Raw genomic sequence first — 9,171 nt, 5'->3', positions numbered from 1 at the left:
GTTTGAGTGGATTTCCACACTGGCTCTGTAACACAGCACCTCATCCAAACACTGCTGACAAGATGCGCATTAAATATCGCATGCGATTTATCGTGCAGCCCTACATCAGACCATAGAACACCGAAGGAATAGATTTGGACTACGAAAGTCATTGGTTTAGTTATGGTTCTGTAGTATTTATGAGTTTAACCTGCTTGAAGTGTTGTAAAGTGGCACAGTCATTGCGTTGAGTAGGTGTTGATTGCAGCTGCTAAGACTATTGATTGATTGAGGTCATACTTTAGCTTTGCTGTAACACTTTGACTTATTGATGGTCCATATGGTCAAATACGAAGATCTCACCGCTCTGTCTGTGCATTAGATGCGCATCCTTGTATGGACCATTAAGAAATGAATCACTTTTGGAAGGAATTTGGTGCCAAGAGTGTTAAGTATTAAAGTGTTTATTAAAATTTGAATGAGGTTTTTACATTTTCTGTTTTCATTTTAACTTTATATTAAGTTTTATTAATTTGGTGAGCCTTTGTCATTGTTATTAGTTTTTTATTTTTATTTAAACATTTCTGTTTAGCACTTATTTTTCATTTTAATAATTTTGGTACTTTTATTTCAGTGAGTTGTTTTTTTTTTTTTAAGTTCAGCTAATATTTATATTTTATTTAAATTATTTAAAAAAAGTTTTGTTTAGGTGTAACAACACTGAATAATTTATTATACAACCAAAATGTGAAAGATCGTATTGATTTACCTATTCTTCAATTCAAAATGAATTTGAAATTTGAAATCGATTCCATTTACTTCTAATTCCTGATCATACAGAAAACAGATTATCAGTACTTGATATTCTATAAAAAAAAATTATATATATATATATTAATCTTATCTAAATTAAATGATCCTGCCTCTAAAACAACTTTTCTCAAATAAAGCCATCCCACTCTGACTCTTCATGCTGGTATTGGCCACATAATTATGCATCAAATGCATTGCCCACTGGTTTGAAAGGCAGTCGGTTGAAATTAATTGTACTTTGTGGTTTGCATTACAAAACTGCACTAGGTGTAGCGCTGTACCATAACTATAGCGTTCAATGCATTGGGAAACATTTACTTGAGATATGAATGAGGGCCTTGTCTGCCAGTCTTTTCAATTATGTCACTAAAGGCTCGGTATATTTGGCAATGTATGCCACTTGGTGCTATTTTGTGTGTCCGCTGTTTCCAAGGTACTTCTTAAAGTTTCAAAGTGGGGCAGAGTCCTTCGTTTAAAGTAGCAGATCTCAGTGGGAATATTTGCATCAGGGCTAATAACTAATCTATAATTGTGTGCTAAGCTTTGTGTTTCTGTCTGTTCTTATAGGAAGAAATCACAGAAATGGGATGAAATGAACATTTTGGCCACATATCACCCGGCAGATAAGGACTATGGGCTGATGAAGATAGACGAGCCCAGCACGCCATACCACAGGTAAGCAGCACACAAAAATTGACATTAATGCTGTTTAGACTATATCTGTATAAATATATGAATTCTAATGTGGTTGTGCTACGGCGTGGATTCAGGAGTGAAGCTGCCGCCACCCTAATAAATGTAATAAGAAAATAAAAATGTGCTTGTTAGAACAAATTGGATTGAGTGAATTTTCTAAGGAGTGATTAAATGAACAAAACGGTAATTTAGAAAAATAAAATAAACTATAAATTACTTTTTCGAGTAGTCAGGACTTTGCTCTGTGCAGAGAAAATGTCCAGAAGGGAGTCCAGTTTAAATTAGGGATGCACTGATATGGACGATAAGCCATAATTACACTGCATTCATTTAAGCTACAGTTTGAAGAACAGTAATTGTTAAAGATTTGATCTCTTGCTGAGGCTCTATGGATTGTGAATATGTGTAGTTCAAAGCTTTGCTCTACTCTCTGGATATGTTACTGCCCTGTCTGCAAAATACAAGAGCAGCACTGAGGGTGCAACTCAATATGACAGGGCAAATTTGCGGAAAAGGTCATGCTGTCTTTCTCCCTTCGGGCTATCGGCCAAAAATCTCCTGTCCCTCTTAGGATGGTCGGCGATGACGAGGATGAGGGGGCGCTCAGTGATTCGGAGGGGAACACAGTCCTACCCGGAGATGACCTTGCTAAGAAGTAAGTGATGCATGATTGCTATCTCTGATATGGATGGAAGGGTAGTGGAGGGATTTTCAAAATGTTTTGGGTTCCAAAATTTGTGTGACACCCCACCTATACTCCATCCATATCACAGAATCTCACAGCAAACTACTTTCTTAATAATAACAAAACACTCGCCTTTACTATTTTGTTTCTTTTATTGTTATTGACCAGAACCATAACAAATCATTTGGACACTCCCTCATTGGCACCCTGTCTTATTCAAGTGTTTCGGGCTGCAGTGTGTCAGAGTAGTTCAAAGCATGCATCTTTAGGATTGGTATTCTGTCTTTATGCAAATGAAAATTTGATCTTTTTGTAAAAAAAAAGAAAAGAAAATTAAACCCTACTGGGATTATAAAAGGACCCAAGTTTGCATTCTAAGCGCAGTAGTACTTTTGGAAAAAGGTGGCAAGATGGTAGTAGTGGTGAATAGTCATAATTTGTATGAAACCACATATAATAGAAATGCTTTTGTAATTTTTACTATGGGTTTTCTTAGTTTAAGATCAAAAATCTGTGTTTGGGCCAAGGAAAATCTATGCATTGAAAGGAAATTAAAAATAAATAAATACATAAATAAATAAAGGCATGAAAAACAACTTCTAAAATCATTTTAATTTGAAATAATAAAAAAAAGTAACAAAATATCAACAAAATGCAGAGTCATTTATTCAAAACCAATTTCTGGGACATAAAAGTGCCTTTAATTGAAGAAACGCACATCACTTTTTTTATTATTGTTATTGTAATACTGATAACTGGACAACTGTGGTTTGTACTTTCAAAGTGCTGAAATATATCCCATTTTAATTTTATGTGTGTTAAAACACTGCGATAGTGGTGCTTTCTTTTTTCTATTTACATTGCACTGGATGAAACGGAGTCTGTGCACAGAGCCCTCTTTTCTGAAAAAAGGAAATGTTGTTCATGCAAAGATTAGGCTGCTTGCACACTAGATAAAGCTTTGACAGGGCATTTGATGGGTAAAAAATGCACGATATCCATTGAAAGCTATAAAAAGAGTCAATTTGAAAATCAAGCAGAAATGCAGCAAAATCGATTTCTAAAAGCGATGTTTGGTAACATGATGGATCACAACTGTCCCAAACCTTTGCATTTTTCCTGCCACGTTCTTGTGACGTCAGTCAAGTCTGCCTTGACATCAGTGGATTCACAGTGATGGAGTGCGTTTAAGTAACCTATGTAAGGAAAGCTCATTAAGATACAACAGCTGTGAGAACAGAGTATTTCTATTATTTTTGGTTTCCTGCCGCCTTGTTAGTTTAATGTAGTTAACAATACACGAACAACCAGAAGTCCGAACAGATGTCACGTCACAGCCTACAGGCGAATCAACGGTCACATCAACTCAAGCAGAGCTGCTAACCGCTTTCACAGTAGTGTCTGCCTAGCGTCTTCTGTCTGACTGCTTCTGTTTGGAGTTCGACTCAAACACGCTGCTTTCCTGGCATTTCAGTGTTTCCAAAAAAGCCGCCATGTGCTTCTGATATACAGAGAAACATGTCAGTACAGAGCCCTGCACATGGAGCCCCTAAAATTTACGCAACGGGTGGAATAATATGTGTGTCCCATGGTTGTTCACGCTCTGTATGAAGACCGTTTAAAGGCCTTTTCACACGGGAAGTGGCAAGCGGTGGAAACCGCAGTCGAGGCCGTGTTTGCGACTCGATCATGGGGCGGACGTTGCCATAGTTGCAAACAACAAGGTCACATTTGATTTTACTAAAAACGAAATAAACAAAAGATAACGACAATTTTGTATATGTGTTATTTGCTATTTATTTCCAAAAAAGCCGCCATGTGCTTCTGATATACAGAGAAACATGTCAGTACAGAGCCCTGCACATGGAGCCCCTAAAATTTACGCAACGGGTGGAATAATATGTGTGTCCCATGGTTGTTCACGCTCTGTATGAAGACCGTTTAAAGGCCTTTTCACACGGGAAGTGGCAAGCGGTGGAAACCGCAGTCGAGGCCGTGTTTGCGACTCGATCATGGGGCGGACGTTGCCATAGTTGCAAACAACAAGGTCACATTTGATTTGACTAAAAACGAAATAAAAGATAACGACAATTTTGTATATGTGTTATTTGCTATTTATCATTTTATGGGACTATGTCTAGCATAGTTTTCGTGTCAGACACGGTTGACTATGACATTTTACACTTTATTGTATTTTTACGTGGTAAAGCAACGCGTACACGTGATATTCACAATTTTCACTATTATTCAAATATTCACAATTTTGTCGATTCCTATTGAGAATGTATTTCACACAAAAAAAAGTTTAGTTTTTTAACATTTAATGTTATTGCATTCCCTCTACGCTGCTTTTTAAACTTTGCAGATGAAGATCTTTAAACATTGCATTGTATCTTGTTTTTCATGATGTTTTGCAACACATCATGAATGTCACATTTTTTAAATTGCCTTTCTTAAAATATGTTACAGACAGACTAGGCGGCTTGCTATTAAAGAAAAAGGAAGTCTTCTGAAAAGATCTAGGCCTATTCATTTTGAATGATAAACTAAACAAAATTTAAGTGGTTATAAAGTACAACATTTTAGCAGTGCTCGCTTTCAAACCAAGCAGCTTTCTGTTGGTCAACATGGCAAATTCACAAAAAACCTTGAACCCAGTGCGATATGTATCTTTGTAGAATTTTTTTAATAGGCTGCTCAATATTTTATTTAAATTTCATAGATCAATAGTATATGTGGCCACACATTTAAATCAACCAACCTAATTTATACAGAACCCAACTGAACCTTCACAGGAAGTTTGATTGACAGGCGATCTAACCAATCATAACACAGAATCCGCCATTTTGTCCGATAAACAAACCAACCAGGAGAGTACATTAACTTTGGTGGACTTGAACTTGAAAAATTTTGTGTATTGACATCTTTCCGCAGTTAAAACAAGATACCTTCTGATATTCATTCATGTTTATTTAGTGCTGTAATAGAGCTGCACGATTAATCGTTAAAAGATCATAATCTTGATTCAAACACCCATGCGATCCCATTTTTAAATGACGATTTGCTCGTTACCATTAAACCTTTGAAAAAGTCATACAAATCTGCATTCAGATCTGTTTGTGCTGCCGCTGACACAGAGCAGAAGGTTACCATGTTTAGGTAAGAAACAGCTTCAGTCTTTTCAACTACACAGTATTATTTCTGTCTTACAGTCATTCATATTATCACAGAAATACTGGGATGGAAGTTTATAGTTCAGATATAAACATTGATGTCTAGTGATCAAAATATCCTAATATTTTGTGATCTAGTAAATATCCTTTTGAAAGTAACTGGCGCTTCAAATAACGCTTGTCGATTGCATTGTTTCGCCACTAGGTGGCAACAAGTGACTGACAAAAATGTATTTGTCATTGAATCATTCATTCAAGAGATTAGTTCAAAAACGCTGATTCATCCAGTAATGAAACAATCCAAAAATACATATATATTAAAATGTTTAATTTATTCAAATTAATTAAACGCTTATAAATAGACTGCAGCAATAATATTTTGTCTCACACTATTTTGTTTAGTTCAGAATCGTGGGAGAATCGTGATCTCTATTTGCAATGTATTTTTCATTTTGTGAGAGCATGACGTGTGGCATGAGAGCACCATGGCTTGTCGGACGTAGCAACAGTAACGAAGGGGGGCGGGTCTTTGCGAAGGGTCAATTTACAGGCACCTCAATAAAACCTCATTGGAGCAGTGCTGGGAAAAGTTACTTTCAAAAGTAATGCATTATGATATCGCGATTCTCCATAAAGTAACTAATTGCATTACTTAGTTACGTTTCCTGGAAAGTAATGCATTGTTACTTTTACGTTACTTTTTGTCACCTAGGCTGGGCTTGCTTAACGAAAAAATCAAAAAGTCAGTGAATAAATGGGAAAACAAAGTAACTTGCATTACTTATTTGAAAAAAGTAGCTCAGATATTTTTGTTGCAAATTAAAACGTAATGTTACTTTATTAGTTACTTGAAAAAAGTAATCTGATTACGTAACTCGTGTTACTTGTAATGTGTTATACACAACACTGCACTGGAGCTTGTCATGACATAAACACAAAAACAAGTGTGCTTCGATGTCATTGATCTTGCACTGTTTGATTTAGAATTTTTATTATTAGGTGACCTATTCCTTTTAAAACAACGCAGCCACTATTTGATTTTATGTAAGAATTCCCACCAGAATGTTTATAGATTTTCTTGCCCTGAGAGAAAGGCACTTAAAGTCTTTGAATGAATAGAATAGGTCCATTTTAATGCAGGATTTGGATGTTAAATCTAGATCCGTGTCTTTAAAAGCTCTGAGATGGATGTGAGTGAGTGGTTTGTCTGCCGCAGGCCTGTAACTGAATCTGAAGCTGATGTTAGCTGCCAGGAAGAGCATCCCAAACCTCCTAGTAATACAACTGCTCTGCTTTAGTCCCGCTCACCTTCACTTTCTTTCTCCGGCTGTATCTCTGCTGTCTCTTTTGTCATCGTCCTCCTCCTACTGTGTCGTTCTTTCACCACTCTATCTTGTGTTTCCCTCAGGCACATGTATTTTATGCTCTCCTACCCAGCATTTACTGGGGCCACTGTGTGTGTGTGTGTGTGTGTGTGTGTGTCAGCAGAAGTTAAAAGCAGCTTGTAAGTGTATTTATTTCTTGTCTCAGTGTTTAGCGCAGTTGTCGTTGCTAGGAAAGGCTTGTTTTTTTTACTGTGGAGACGTGCTGAAATCGCGTTTGGTCTCGTACTGTATCGCGTACCTTGTTAGTGTCGTGCGGTTGCTTAGCCCTTTGTTGTGATAAACAGTAAATTGTGTCCAGCTGAATTCAATTTCCGTTTTGTCAGACGGGTATAAAAAAGATTAGTATACTGCGACAGCCCTCGTGTGAAGACCGAAGCGTGTAAAGACCATCAACTCTACCGTGCGACTCCACCGTGCAGGGACACAGACAAGGGACATAAGTATCGCTTTTGATTCATCCTCTTTTCTATACCTTGCTTCACTTCTGTTTCAGTGTTTTTTTGTTTTGTGACCAACTCTTACTGTGTGTTTCATATCTCTACTATTACTACCACTCGCTAACCACGCATCACACACTGTAGGCAGCGCAATCCTAACAACCTGCACTTCTCTGACCACATTTGCAGACCTGCCAACCTGTACGCATTTTGCGTAGCGGGTACGCATTTTGACCTTAAAGTACGCTGGTACGATTTGTCACTCAAACTACGCAAAAACCTGGTGACCTGTCCTCACGCAGTAAACAAGCAACAGAAAAAATTAGGAGTTCAACAAATCAGAGCGTTTTTTTCCGGTTTTGCATTTAAATAATTTCCGTCTGTTTTATTTCTCTCCAAACTGGCTCTGTTTGTGTGTCCATGAGTCGCGCGCTGAGATGAGGAAACACGTGCATGGTGCATCTGAAAAAGAAACATAAGCCTAGCATGACTTGTAATGCGGAGCGTTTCTAAACCTGTTGTCCAACAGAGAACACTATAACGTTTTTACTCCACAACTGCTTCCTTTTGTGATCTGATGTGGCTTCTGGTCACAGAATTATCAGACAAATGTTACGGTTTTTGAGCCACGGATTGGATAGTTTTTCAGATCAGCAAGAAAATTTAAAATATTTCAATGTAACTTTGCTTTCCATTTATTACTTAAAGATAAGTACTTAATCATTAAGTGTAAAATAACACTGCATAGTGTTCACATAAATGAAATGTAGATTAATCTTTGTAAAAAAAAATGTTTTGTTGTTTGATGAGCATAATGACAGCACCAAGGTATTATTAGGCTGCTGCCCCTTTAAGACCTGATGCACGGATCCAACATAATGATACACATCCGATTTATTTCTCAGCTGTTCTCGTTCACTTAAGACACAACCGACTGCATTTGCCACAATCATTGTCGAGATGGGTATTTTGACAATTTTATGTGTATAATGCAAGGAGTGAAGGAGATACGAAAGAGGGTTCAGTTCGGTGTTCGCACGCAGTCAAACATGCCTCTCTGCGTGTGTGCGCTTCATGTGTGTGCAGCTGTAAACATAGAAAACAGCAAGCAAAGTAATGAATAGAGTTTTTGCTCTATGCCCATATTCTCAGTAAAGTTTATTTGGAAGTATGAATATTTGTTTGCAATCCTCATTCCTCGACAACCCCTGACAGAATAACCGACCGCATAAAAACAAACAGAAAAGATGGACTTACCAGCGTTACATCTCCTCCTCAGACCAGAAAGCCAAAGGTGGCTGGGGTATTTGGGCTGGATGCTCCAGAACGGCGGCATCTCCCTCACAGTCAGCGAGCCCGAGACACCAACAGGGCTCGTCCAGGAACCAGAACCGGATGCCACCAAAGCCCTGGAGGCTAAGCACGCTGATCAGTCCACCCTAGAGCCAGAGGCAGACATAAACCTCATAGATCTGTGGTCCGCAGATCCAGTTCCCACCCAAGTACCCAAATTCAAACCTATGTCTTCTTCGCCGGTCCTGTCCGGATTTTTAAAGGCTCCTGTCCCGTCCGGAGACCTTCCTCCTCCGATGTCCCTGTCGGATTTCCTGGTCCCATCTCCTCCGCTGGTTTCAGCCAGTCCCCTGGATTCGTCGGCCCCACTGGTGTCGTCCAGCTCCTCTGCTCTGCCTCCGCTGCTAGCACCGTGCGGCTCGTCAGCCTCTCGTCTCCACCGAGGCCTGTCTGCCCTAGGACTCCTCTGGGCTCCCTCGTACATCCGGACAAACCTCGGTTGGTCATCGCTCAGCTTCTGCCACGGACTTTCGGGTCTCCGGCTGCGCCTCGACCCTCCACCCCTTCGGCTTCACCGGGCTCCTCCCTTCCTCTGGTTTCCCTGTCGTCCTCGCTCCCTGGTCAGCCGAATCCCCAGCTCTGCCTCAGTCACGCGAGCCAGCCGCTCCACCTTGGGCTTCCAGGCCTTCGATGTCGCCCTGGTCCGTCGC

Source organism: Sinocyclocheilus anshuiensis, unplaced genomic scaffold, assembly GCF_001515605.1.
Source record: "Sinocyclocheilus anshuiensis isolate Anshui unplaced genomic scaffold, SAMN03320099.WGS_v1.1 scaffold988, whole genome shotgun sequence".
Classification (NCBI taxonomy): Eukaryota; Metazoa; Chordata; class Actinopteri; order Cypriniformes; family Cyprinidae; genus Sinocyclocheilus; species Sinocyclocheilus anshuiensis.
This window is presented reverse-complemented; position numbering follows the sequence as displayed.